Here is a 13,045-nt window from a genome sequence, read left to right as displayed (position 1 = left end):
GCACGGCGGGGGGGGGGCAGAGGCCTGGTTGTCCTCCGTGCCACCTGCTTACAGCCTCAGGAGGGAGCCTGGGCGGTGCTAGGAGAAGAGCCACACTGCTCAGCCCCACGGAGATCACCGCCCCGGGGAACGGTGAGAAGCAATAAACGCTGGGTGTTGTAAGCCACCAGCTTCTGGGGTGGTGTGCTGTGCAGCGAGGGCTCCCTGAGACGGACGAAATCCAGCGCTCTCATTTCCTCGGAGAGGAAGCCGGGACTCCTTTCTGGGACGTGCTCGGCCGAGCTGGGACGCGAGGGAGCGGCCAGCGCGGGCCTGGAAGCCCGTCTACAGCTCTGAGGGCTCCTCACCCAGGCCGCTCCCCGGGCTCTTGCATAACGCAAGATTATTTTCTAGGAAACGCTGAAATGATCTCCATGGCAAACTAAATCCTTCTCAACAAATCTGGGCTTGAGGTGCAAAAAAAAAAAACCACATTTCCCAAGTCCCTTCAAAAAGAAATGGGGCGGAAGGTGTCACTTCTGTTTCTGTGCGGGAAGGCGCTAGTTCGCAGAGCGGGTCCCAGCCTGCTCTCCTTTGAAGGGCTGCTTGCGCGTTCAGCCCTGGGCTGGCCTCTGGGAACCTCGTCGTGGGGCAGGGGGCGGGGGACGTGGGGGGGTGTACCTGCCACCCCCCGATTAGAGGAGGGCCCACTGTGTCTACGCTGTCTGTGCAAACGGTGTGGTTTATATTGACCACCTGCTTCCCTTCTGGGAGTCGGGGTTTGGGGACGTGCTAGGCCTGTGTGGCCGGCCCCCTGGGAAAAACTGGGGGCCCCGAGTCTCCGCCGAGCTCCCCGGCCTGTCCCTGATGTGGTTCCACAGCCTGTTGCTGAGGGGATGAGGCGCCGTGTGTGGGGCTCTGCTGGGAGGGGACCCAGCTCAGGCCCCGTTCCTTCGGCCTTCATTCGCCTCGGGCTTTGTCGTTGTGGTTTTTCGTGTGCTTTTTGGTTTTGCTCTGTGTGGTTCCGCTGTGATCAATCACGGCTCCAGGCAAGGCTGTGCTCAGTTATGTGACTGCTCCTGGTGAGTCACGGAACCTGGGGGTGGTCTTGGGGACCCCTGACACATGCCCTGACACTGTACCCAACCAGGGCCACGGGGTAGACTTCCCTTTTTGTCTGAGGGGCTGGCTGAACGGTTCAGTTGTTATTACTGTTTCATTCTCTAACACCCGACCCAAATACTGCCTCCTCCATAAAGCCTTCTGTGATTACACCTCACTTGCCCCAGCCCCTACAACCCTGTCATAGTCTAGCGTCTTGTACTCAGGTGGCCTGGGAGGGCAGGGCACGCTCATCCTGGGTGGCAAAGGGTTTGGGAAAGTCAATGGTACAGGAGCCACAGAGACCTGGATTCAAATCCTGAATGTGCCCTTGTGAGTTGTGTGAATGTCTCCCCTCTGAGCCTTGTTTTTTTGTTTTTTTTTGTTTTGTTTTGTTTTTTGTCAGCTACAAAATGGGAACAGATAAAATAGGTTTGCTTACAGGAAACAGAAAATCCAAATGACGATTCAAAGAAATTAGAGGTATGTTTATCTCTTGAGATGAAGAAGCCTGAGGTAGGTCACAGAGGCCTGGTAATCGGGGATCGAGGCTCCTTCTAACTTTCTGCTTCTCTTCTCAACGTCTCCTCATGGTCCAACGTGGCTGCCTGGTCTCCAGTCATCGTGCCTGAACTTCAGGTAGGAAGAAGGATGAAGACGGGAAAGGCTCCCTTTAAAGGGATCTCTGTGAGGCTCTTCCCGGCCTGCGGTCAGCCCCCCTTCCCGAAGCAGGGCTCTGCCCTGTCCAGGCTCCCTGCGTGGAGGCTCGCAGCAGGCGGTGGGCCGACACACGCATTCCTCAGACTCGGGGTCTGGGAGGCCTCCAGACAACCTCCATTGCTTTCCCAGAGTTCTCACCGCGTGCCAAGCACTGTGCTGAGTGTGTGTGCACTATCTCCCTTCGCCCTTTCCACGCCCAACAAAGTGTGTTTCAGTCCCTGGTTTAGAGACACGGGAACCAAGCTCAGAGAGGTGAAGTCGCTTGCCCAAGGTCACACAGCCAGGAAGAGGTGAAGCTCAGGTTAAAGCTCTGCGTTGTCTGACTTCACCTCCACGCTGCGCTCGTGCAGGCAGGTGCCCCTGGAAATGTCCAGAAAGCAGCTGGGTGGCTTGCCCCCCAACCCGGGGGACAGACAGGAAAGGTCCAGTGCTTGAATCAAATCGTAGCAAAACCGCATGAATGACGCTTTCTGTTTGCCCTGAAGCTCAGAAGTCCTCACCTGGACACGGCTGGCTCTAGGGTAAGAGAGCTGGAAGAGCTTAGAGGGGGTCTAATTTAATGCCCTCGTTTCACACACGGGGTAATCAGACCTGGGGAGGGAGGGCACTCAGAGTGAGTAAGGGGCAGAATCCGTCCTTGACCCCATTTGGGTTCACGAAGTTAGAGTACTCCATCCATCCATCCATCCATCCATCCTTCTATCCACTCAGTCAACAGTTATTGAAGCCCTACTATGTGCCATGTGGCATTCTTGGCATTGGCACAAGACAGACAAAAAGCCCAGCCCGCATCGGGCACGTGGTTGAGTCAGCTGAGCTGGCTAGGACAAGGCAGGTGGTGGGCAGGGTATGTGTCTGGGATGAATAATCTCTGAAGTCCTTCCCCTTCATAATTTTCTCTGATTTCTCATTTTTTCTAATGACTCAGAACTGGAGACAGCCTCTGTCTGCCAGATGGAGCGTTCCTGCGTCTCGGAACTGCTGAGCATCTGGCCTGCGAGTCCCGAGCAGCAGGCAGGGGCTTCGGAGGCCCAGGAGCTCCTCAGATGCGCCCGGCTGCCCCCAGACCTGTCACTCCTCGTCTGGGTTTGGCCACGAGACGCACTGGGAGCCCGCAGCACAGGGGGACAGAGGGAGTTAGACTCAGCGAGGGCCCATCATCCAGGAAGCCGAAAGCAGGGCTGGGGCTCAAGGGCGGTGGAGCACACGTCGGTGTTCAAGGTCGCGGGCAGAAATCGCCCCTAATGAGATTAGTGCACACACGTGGAAAGGCGTGAGTACGTGGCGGCTCCTCGCAGCGCCACTGATCATCGAAGGCTCCTCGGGGGCTGAGTGGTTCATACATTATGCCGCGTGCAGACCACGGGCCAGAGTGAGTCATTAGAGAGAATAACGATGGTGTGGAGTTCAGGCATCTTTTGGTTTTAAGTAAACATAACTCAGTCTGGATTAAACTGGAATGTACCGGCTCAGTTCCTGGCGAGTCAGGCATGGCGTTGGCCTTGGGATATGAATCCCAGAGGCTCAAACATCCTTGTGTTCTCTCTCTCCCTCTCCTTCCCTCCCTCCCTTCCGCCCCCACCTCCCTCTCCCATTCTCTTCATCTGTTTTAGTTGTTTCTTTCTCTGGCTTTAGATGGGTTTTCCCCATAGGGCAGTCAGCCTGGCCACAGACAGCTCCAGGCTCACACCTTTGACTTCAGAAAGAGAGCCTATCAAAAAAAAAATCTCAGGGAAAGACACTGATTGGCTAGGCCCGGTTCATGTACCCGTGTCTGGGCCAATCATGGCAGCAGTGTGGGAGGAAGACCATGATTGGTCAGGCCTGGGTCACATGACCAGTCAGAAGGGCAGTAAGGGGATGGACAGCCCCGCCAGGATGCCCAGGAGATGGACAGTTCCTCAAACAAGGGAAAACCGGGTAGATAAAAACAACACATGCTATTCTGAGATAAACTTTTATCTTTTGTTTTTGTTATACAAGTGATCCTAGAAAATTATTCTCAACATGTAGCCGAGTGTATGTGTCTATAACAGTGGGGTTAGAGGATGACTCTGGAGCCAGAGTACTCGGGTTCAAATCCCAACATTGCCACTTTCTCACCCTGTTCTTGGTCTACTGACCTAACCGCCCTGAGCTTCAGTTTCCTCCTCTGTAAAATGAACATAATCATAGTGCCCACCTCATATCATTACGTGAGAACAAAACCAGTCGACCCACGCCAGGCATGTTTGAATGGTGGTGGGCATGAGCAGGTTTTTGATAAATGTTAACTATTACAAATGCCTACCTAGAGCAGGGGTTGCTAACCTGAATTCCCGTGGGGGTCAGGCAGGTGAGTAAATGAGGGAAATGGATGTACTTGGGGACACAATAGGGAATGGTGGGGACTGTGGCAAAATGAAGTGGCTTGTCCCATATGAAGTGGATGGCTGGTCATCAGTTCTGACTGTTTCCACGAAGACATGGGAGCTCTGTGTTCCAAGAATAGGTAAGTTTATCGATTTTTGTGTGATATTAATAATCACTTAGTTTTTTTAAAAAAATTGCAAAATACTGAGCTGGAGAACAAGGTAAAAGCCAACACAATGAGTGGATGCGCCTCCTGGCTCACCCATCTGATGCCCCTGATGTAAATGCAGGATGGAAGAATGGTCACCGAAATGCCAACAGACATCGTCTCGGGATTGAAGGGGACTTGAACTTTCTTTGTGTTTTCTGTGTATTTTGAATGTCTTACTCAGCCTCCACAACAGCAGAGGCAGCAGGAGCGGCAAGAAACCGGTGGGGGGGGGGGGCGGGTGGCACGTGAAGGAGCTGGTAGAGAGGATGACAGCCGGATGGCTGTGATGGGGGCGGCGCCGGAAGTCAGGGTCCCCCTGCCAGTGGAGCCCGGCCTTGACCCTGAGCAGGGGCTGAGCATGGTGGGGCCAAAGCTGCACTCTCAACAAAGGTGGCTCATGCAGGTAAGCTCCTCTCTCACCTGAGGGGCCCTGGAGTTGGGCTCAAATCCCAGCTCCACCTGTACGGCCTGGGGCACGTGACTTTACGCTGTGAGCCTCCCCGTACCTGCAAAAGGGAGACAGGAATGCCTCCCTCTCTCCTCCGTGGGTGAGGAACACGAGCAAACCAGCGAATACCGTAGCCCAGCATACAGATCGCAGGTGCGCCGCCCAGCCCAGACACCCGAGAGCCTGGCGCTCCTGTGCTGGAAACGCGCATGGTCTCCGGGTGCGGGCCTGGCGTGGTGGACTGTCAAGCGGAGGGCAGATGTTGGGTGATAGCCATCATTTCAGTCTGCATAGGTGGCCAGGAGCTCCCAAGTGCAAACTGCGTCCGGAGCAGGCTGCTGGGGACAGAAAGCTGAGCAGCCACCAACAGCACTCAGTGATAAGCCTGGGCGGGAAGGGTTCTCAACGCATTCAGCGAGGGCTTCATGGAGTGCACGGACTGTCTGGGGCCTTGTATGTTTGTACAGGGAAGGCAAGAATCCTAAGGAAGTTCAAGCAGGAGTTTGTGCTTTGCAGAAGGGGAGGGGGAGGGCGCTCCACGTTCGAGAAAAGGCTCAGAGGTGATGTGTTTCGAGCAATAAATACTCTAACCTACCAGTGTCTGCACTCCAGTCTTTGCAATCAGCCAGCCCCCAGCCCTCATAATGGGCTGGAAGCACCAGGCCAGCTGATGGCCACGAGCCCTGCAGGCAACACCGGCGCCGAGGAACAACAGCCAGCCGACACGGGACCATTCTACTCACTCAGTTTTTATTAATGCGGGTTCAATCCAAATCTCTCATAACCCAATACAGTAACAATCACCCAGAGACCTCAACACCAACATCACACGAGAGAACTGGGGGAAAACGAACCCGAGTCCCACGAGTCCAGAGCAGGTCTGGGTCCAGGAGGCAGCGGGGCGGCGTCTCGCAGGGCGGCGTCCACGGCGTCTTCACAGTCAGCCGGAGCGGGGCGATCGGGGCTGCGGAGCGGCCCTCGGTCGTCTCAGCTCCCCTCTGCCGTCTCGGCGGTCCACTGGAAGGCTCTGGCTTTCATGCCCTTGTGTGATGCAATATTGCATCAGCCTTCGATCAGTATCAATACATGCTGTTTTGTGCCCCCTCGATAGGCACCTGTCGATTGTCGCTCAGCAGCGCATCCTCTGAGAGGGCGGCGCTTCCGGTCAGATAAGCACACGGTGTCCACCACGCTGTACTGCGCATGCTCGGGGGGGGGGGCTGCTCCACCCTCTGAGTCGTCACTCTACTGCGCGTGCTCTAAACACGGCTTCTTTGTTGACAGGACTGGCGCTATCTTAGTTCAGTCCTGCCCTCCACAAGGTAGAACGAGGGTGGGACTTGGGGTAAATGCAGGCCTGGGTCTAGTTCTGTCTCGGGTCTTCCCCTCCCCTCCCCCACCTCCTCTTCCTGAGCCCCACCCCTCCACTCGGCTGCTCCCTGACTCCCACTTCCCTTTTCTAGCCCGGCAGTTTCTGCTGCGACAGAAACACACTCTTACCCACCCAGTGCACGTGTGCGCATCACGTGCAGGACGGAGGCGGCCCCGGGCTCTACCCTCCTCCCGAGCTCACTGGGGCAGGGGCCTGGAGGGACCACGTGGCAGGGGCATGGGGTACTACAGGGTTGAGGCTGAGACAAGCCAGAGGCAATGGCTCGCTGTGTCACACCTCCCTCGTGGTCACCAGGTATCTGCGCAGTTCCGGGAGTCTCGTACTCGACCGTGCCCACGAGGGCCCAGTGCACCTCATTCGTCCAAGGTCTTTGCTCACGCCGGGATGCAAAGGATCCTGGGAAACAGCGCACCTGACGTTTGCACCGTCTGGGTGGGAAGCAGGCTCCCCCAGCCAGGAAGGTGGGATGCAGGGGCTGCTGATGGGAACCAAGGCGCAGTCTGTGGGGCCCTGAAGGGAGATGCCACCACAGGGACCAGTGGGGGGCAGCCAGAGATACAGGAGGAAACCCAGGTGTGGCCAGAGACCCCAAGACAAGGCCCCTCCAAAAAGCGATCAGCAGAGTCCGCTGTGTGGGGGCAGGTGAAGGTCTCTGAGCATCCAGTGTGTTCTCTAATGGGCGGCCAGGGTGGGAAGTGGGGAGGCTGGGCAGCAGGCAGGCGGGGAGCTGAGGGAGTGGAGGCAACAAGAGGAAGAGGTGCTGAGAACCAGAAGCTGGAGCGGAGGGGGAGGTCCCAGGAGGGTGTTTTAACAAGGGAGCCGCTGGAGTTGCAGCATGGGAGACCCAGGGCGCTGGTGAGTGGAGAGGGTCCCTGGCAGGAGGGGAGGAGGGCCGGGGGCTGGCTGCCAGGGGAAAGGCCCAAGGGCATCTCCCCTCCTCACTTCAGAGAGCAGGAAACGGAGGCTGGGGGCGGGCTGCCCGGGGGAGGGGGGGTGCTCCCAGGTGCAGCCAGCAGGCAGGGACTCTGGCCTGGAGCCTGGCCTTGACTTTTGCATTCTCGTGGTTAGGTTGAGTCATCCTTATGCGACATCGGTCCCAGTCCTTCTGGAGGCCACTCCTCCAGAGTTTTGGCAGCCCTTCAAAGGACTGACATCTGATACTTCAGTATTCAAACTTGTGTTAGCTTTGGGTGTCTGTGGACTCTCAGTTTTTTGCTCAAGAGTGCAGTTCCAGAGCCTGAACAGAGTGACCTTTCCCAGGTTCTCTCTTGGATCCCCTCCCGGTTTCTGTCCTTGCGCTCCCGTCTCCTCAGCCCCTGTGTCCGAGTCCACGGGCCGGGCGGCACTCGGGATGGTGAGGCCGCCCAGCTCTGCGCGCTAGTGTTGCCACGTCACCTAGGATCACACTGACCACCTGGGTCATGCCGGGGGGCTCCCTGGGACCCCCTGTTTGGAAAGTTAGTTGGCCAGAACCATTTCTGTGGACTAAGAGGACAGGGCTGGGTGTTTGAAAATGTCCCCTGGGACATTTCATTCAGGCATTGAGGGGCCAGCAGAACAGAGCACTGCGGTCAAAGAGAGAGTGTCACTCACAGCCGTCACTCACAGTCCCCAGAGAATGGGGGTGTGGCAGCCTACGGAGGCCACACGGGAAGCCCAGGGTCGGCCAGCAGGGACGAGAGTGAGGGGAGAGTGTGGACAAGAGTCTTTTCTGTGGTTTTCCAGGAAAGAGAGAGGCGCGGCAGGGTGTGCAGCTGAGCAGGCTCAGGATTGGCTCTTTGGAACCATTGGGGGGGCTCTGGGCTGCTGCCCTGTCTCCAGTTGCCTGGCGTGTGGCCCTGGGGTCATTAGGGCAGAGCGATATTGCCTCCTGGGGTGGGAGGCCAGACAGAGGAGGCAAGTTGGGTGTATGGACTCAGGATCGGGTCATTTGCATATGAACGGCTTGTTGGCAGGCCCACCATCGCCACCGACCTCCTCTAGAAAGAAGCCGCCCCTCGGAGGGGCCGTTGCTCCCTGGCAGCAAGGCTCCAGATGCCTGAGCATGGAGAATACAGAAAGCAAGGAAATCCAGTTAGTATACAGTTACATATAGTGGGTGGTTGGCGTGGGTCCCTGTGGCATCCCAGGCACCTGGAAGAGACTCGGCACACAGTTGGTGCTCAATACATGCTTCTTGAAGGAGTGAGTGCCACTCTGTCACCTGTGTAGCACAGGCTGTGTTTCGAGATGGGCTGATGTGTGTCACAGCTGGGAGCACTGGCCTCTTCTCTGGGTCAGCCTGTGAACTCCCTGGGCCCCGCTGGGCCGCCCTGGCTTCGAGCCCCAGGGCCTCCACCCACGAGCCGAGGCAGCGCCCTCCAGGCTCAGGTCCTGTAACAGGAGACACTCTGCTGTGTCCCTCCGGCCCAGGATGGTCAGAGAGTGTAGCAGCACAGCGTCTGGCCCAGAAAGGGCCACCCCTCCCTCACCAGACCCTGCACTGCCTGTCAGGTTGTCCAAGTGCCCCAGGGCCTGGTGATCAGGAGGGACTTGCCTTGTTGGCTGTTTCCCTGAAATTCAGGAAAGCCGATCATATGCAGGAGACCCCAGCCCTGGCCGTGCACCCACGTGGCCCAGCGTGACGGGTACGAGCCCAGCCACCAGGCCTCCGACTCCTGAGACCGTTCTCCGGAGGAGGAGCTTAAAGTCATTAGTTTCAACGTGTCCTCAGACGCTGGTGACCTCCTTCTCTCTGTGACAATGTCAGGATTCCCTCTGGGCCTAAGAGCTCAGGGATCAGCCTTTAGCAGACAAGTCACTACGAGCAGTAAGGGAATTACGTCTGTGCTCGCTGTCGGAGGCATGAGGTCACTCAGTCCCCCTTATATCAGGAGCGCACGGGAGCCCTCTTCTAGGGTGGCGGCAGGAGAGCCTGACTCTCGGGGAGCTGACACATTTCCCTTTTTCTAGTAAGGAGAACTGAATAACTTGCCCGTTTCCCTTTTCACTCCAGCTGCCAGGAAACTCAGGCAAATTTGAAACTCAGCTATTGCAACCCATCATTTGGCATAGTTAATTTCTTTTCTCCTTGGTTTTGATTTCCCACCTTCATGTCTAGCTTTCAGTGTGTGCATGTGATGGGCTGGGAGATACAAATTCTCAAAATAAAAAGAAGGAAGTAAGGAAGGGAGGGAGAGAGGGAGGAAGGAAAAAGATCTCAGGCAAAATATGAGTGCAGTGGTTAGGGGAGACCAGACTTAAAGTTTTTGGCTGCTGTGCGCCCTGGGACACTCCCTCACACTCTCTGATCCCCTCCGGCCTCCTGACTGCCTCTCAGTCTCCTCCGCACACTCCCCTCTCTCTTCCTGTCCTGAAAGGCTCATTCAGCACGTTCTTCCCAGACCAGGCTGTCAGTGAGCTGGTCCTCCAGTGCCAGTCCTCCACCTGACCCCAAGCACAGGTGGGTGCAACGTGCCCCAAGTCAGCACCAAGGCGGAGGGACAGAGGACTCCTGCCTCCTCCCTGCTAGAGTCCCCAGCTGGGCCCCATTGATCTGCAGACCAGGCCACGGGCCTGGGCCGTGCTGGGTGGGAGGACGGCCGGAAGGCACAGCTCGCCCAGGGCTTGAGCTGGGGCAGACCCAGGCTTCCCCCAGTGCCTCTGCCTCCCCAGCTGTCTGGCGGGAGCTGAAGTGCTCAGCCATTCTGGGTCTTGGTCTCCAACTCTGCAAAAGGGGACAGTTGGCTCATTTATTCCTGCGCCTGTTCAGAATGCTCTCTGCCAGCCCCTGGGGCTGTGGAGAGCGGCGCAGGGGTGCAGGGGCACCGGCCACCCACTGGGCGCAAGTGCAGGCGGTCAGAGAGGCCCTTCCCCTCACCGCCAGCTGCTGCCCAAAGGGACTCTCCCTCTCTGGACCTCGGTTGCTTTTTCTGCAAAAACAGGATCATGAGGGCCCCTCCCAGAGGGGATGTGTGAGGGATTTCCTGACAGAAGCCACATAAGTCAGCTGTCACAGACTGCAGCCATGGCCACGGCTCAGGACCCCTGGGGGCGGAGTTCGAAGTCTGGGTCCTGGACACACATGGCAGCCCTGGGGTTCTGGCCCCTTTCCTCACCCGGGTTTCTCTTTCCTGAGACCAAAATCCAGCCCATGGGCTCCCCCCTGTGGTGGCCTCAGGTATGCCACTCAGAAGCCATAGCTTGGGCTCTATGTGTGGGAAGAACCTCACAGGGTTCTTCCCCCAGGTGCCCAGGAGTCTGCCGCCGGGGACTGTAGGGAGGGGGGCAGGGCTGGGTGCTGGGCAGAGCGTGGTGGCTCTGTCTCCCTGACTTCTCTTTGTCCTTCAGGGAGTCCTCCCTGACTCTCCATTGCTGGCCTTGGGGTGGGCGTGGAGGGGTGATGAAGAGGGTTGGGGTGCCGGGTGGGCGGAGGTAGGAGGTGCTGGGGTGGTGGGTAGGGCCTGGACCAGGGTGAGGTGGATGAGGTTGGGCAAGTGCGGGATTAGATTTAATCTGTACTTAAATGTGAAGAAATAACTTTATTTATGTGTGTACATATTTATTTTGATATTTTGTTCAGCATGATTTTTTGCATGAATATGTATTCACAAAGATATCACATAAAGTGTAACTTGTCTCGATTGGTGAATTTTAGCTTCCCCTTAGATTCTGCACCCAAGGTGCAGCCTGTTTTGGGGAGTCAGTAGGGAGTCAGGGAATGCCTCTCCTGGCGTCCTCCTGTCTCCGACCAGTGAGCCTGCCCACCCAGCCTCCCTCCAGCTCCCCCATCCATGCTTCTGTCCCTTGGTCCGCCACCTGTCTATCCATCCATCTGCCCATAGTGTTAAGAGCCTGCAGTTTGCACCCTGGCTCTCCCTCCTGGGCAACCTGTGACATCCATTCAATACCCACACTTTCCATTTGCTACAGTGTGACAGTTACATTTATCTACATAATATTTAAATATAGTGTTTAAAAACATGTATTGCTTTCTAATACATATCTGTTGCTCTCTAATCGCCACACATTTAGTCATATACATACGGGAAACAGAGGCCCAGAGAGTTGAGTGTCTTGTCTGGGGTCCTGGGGTCTGAGAATGACAGGGGTGTGACACCCCACGAGACGGAGCCCAAGGCCAGCCATGTCCACCTTCCTGGGCTGCCGCCTCTCCTCCGGGTGAAGTGAGGTCTGGCCTGGGCTGCCTCCCCCTGACACCTGGCCGGACAGGGCGATGGCCCCTGCATGTTCAGGGACCAGTGACGGGGTTTCTCTTGCCTGCAGTGGGATGGAGTCCACCGACCGACGCCCAGAGCCAGGTGCCAGGGAGGGTTTAAAGAGTCCCGACAAGTGGGGAGTGTGGCCCCGAGGCGAGCGATGCGCAGGGGCTGGGAGAATGGGCCTGTGATGGAGCCGGGGTGGCTCTCTCACCTTCCACCCTCCCCTCCCTCCCCTGTGCCTCCTCGGGCTTTGGAGCCTGTCTTCTTGCCGCTCCTGGCAGGTGTGGGGGTTGAGGAGGCAGTGGCTGGACTCTGTGCTGGTGTCCTGTCACCTGCGTCCTGAGGGGTGAGAGACAGGAGCGGGGCGGGGGGGTGGAAGGGGCAGTAGCTTCCTGAGCCCCAGCAGCAGCCACAGTGAGGCCTCCGGGGGCGGCCTCTGGCTCTCCACTGTCCTGCACGTGGCCTTGGCGGCAGCCCCCCTCGGTCAGTTCTGCGGTGTCCTGGGGGCCCCGTCACTCAGAGCACATGTCCTAGGGTTTTGTCAGCACCCGAGTCCCTGCGTTAAATGCCTTCCTGCTTGAGATTCCCAGAGCGGCTGTCAGTTCCCGCGCTGGAACAAGCCTGACACGGGATCAACATGTGGCCCTGGGACTCAGGAGTCCAGAAGTCACAGGTGACCTTTGGGGAAGAGGTTTCAGTGGAGCAGTGGCGAGGGCCACGAGTTACGGAGCCCGATTGGTGCCCTCCGAGAACATGGCCTAGTCCACGGAAGAGGCCGAGGCCTGGGACATGCGGATTTAGCTCTCAGTGGCCCCGGCTCTCCGGGGTCCCTGGTCCCGGGCCCTTTTTGGTCCGATCTCTGCACCTGCATCTGTGTGTGTTCGAGTCTGGCTCTGGTTGTGCCACGAAGGAAACCAGACTGCGGCGGGCGAGGGGTGTCCGGGGAGGCGGGGCTGGGTCGGCAGGATGGGTGGGGGGCCCTGGGGGTAGAGACCAAGCCGGGCACCGTTTCTTTCTGAGATGGGAGAGACTGGACGCGGGCAGGAGGCGGTGTGAGAAAGCCGACACCTGAGAAGACAGCGCACTGGAGAACCGGAGCGGGGCCGAAGGTGGGGAGGGCAAGGCAGGCCCCGCGGCCACCGTAGCCCAGACGTTACCGAAGCGTTTGCAGCGCGCCAGTCACGGCCCGGGTGCGTCCCTCACGTCACTCTTGCTGCCCACACTGTCCCCTGTGCCCTGAGTGGGAAGGAAGGAAGCTGGCGGAGGACCTGGGCCATCTCCGGACAGGTTCGGGTGGAGTGGAAGCCGAGGTCATCTCCCGAAGGACAGGGCTGGCGGTTCCAGAACGGAATGGCTGGGGGAAAGCGTGTGTGTGAAACAGCGCCCTCTAGGCGTCGGCAAGGGGATGGCGGAGAACAACTGCCTTGCCGAAGGGGAGGTGGAGCCAGGAGGGCAGATGGGGCAGGTCTGGAGGTGTCGGCCCCCATGAAGGAAGGGATTAAAGGAATTTCGGGTCACTTGTGCAGGAAGAGTGATCTAAGATTGAGCTGCGGGGGGTGGGGCAGGGCTGAGCATGCGGCCAAAGCAAGTGCAAGGAAGCTGGGGTGGGGCTGGAGGCAAGGCCGGGGAAATCCTGGAGG

This window comes from Phyllostomus discolor, chromosome 2 (genome assembly GCF_004126475.2).
Source record: "Phyllostomus discolor isolate MPI-MPIP mPhyDis1 chromosome 2, mPhyDis1.pri.v3, whole genome shotgun sequence".
NCBI classification, from domain to species: domain Eukaryota; kingdom Metazoa; phylum Chordata; class Mammalia; order Chiroptera; family Phyllostomidae; genus Phyllostomus; species Phyllostomus discolor.
The sequence above is the reverse complement of the archived record's forward strand: the minus strand, read 5'-3'. Positions refer to the sequence as shown.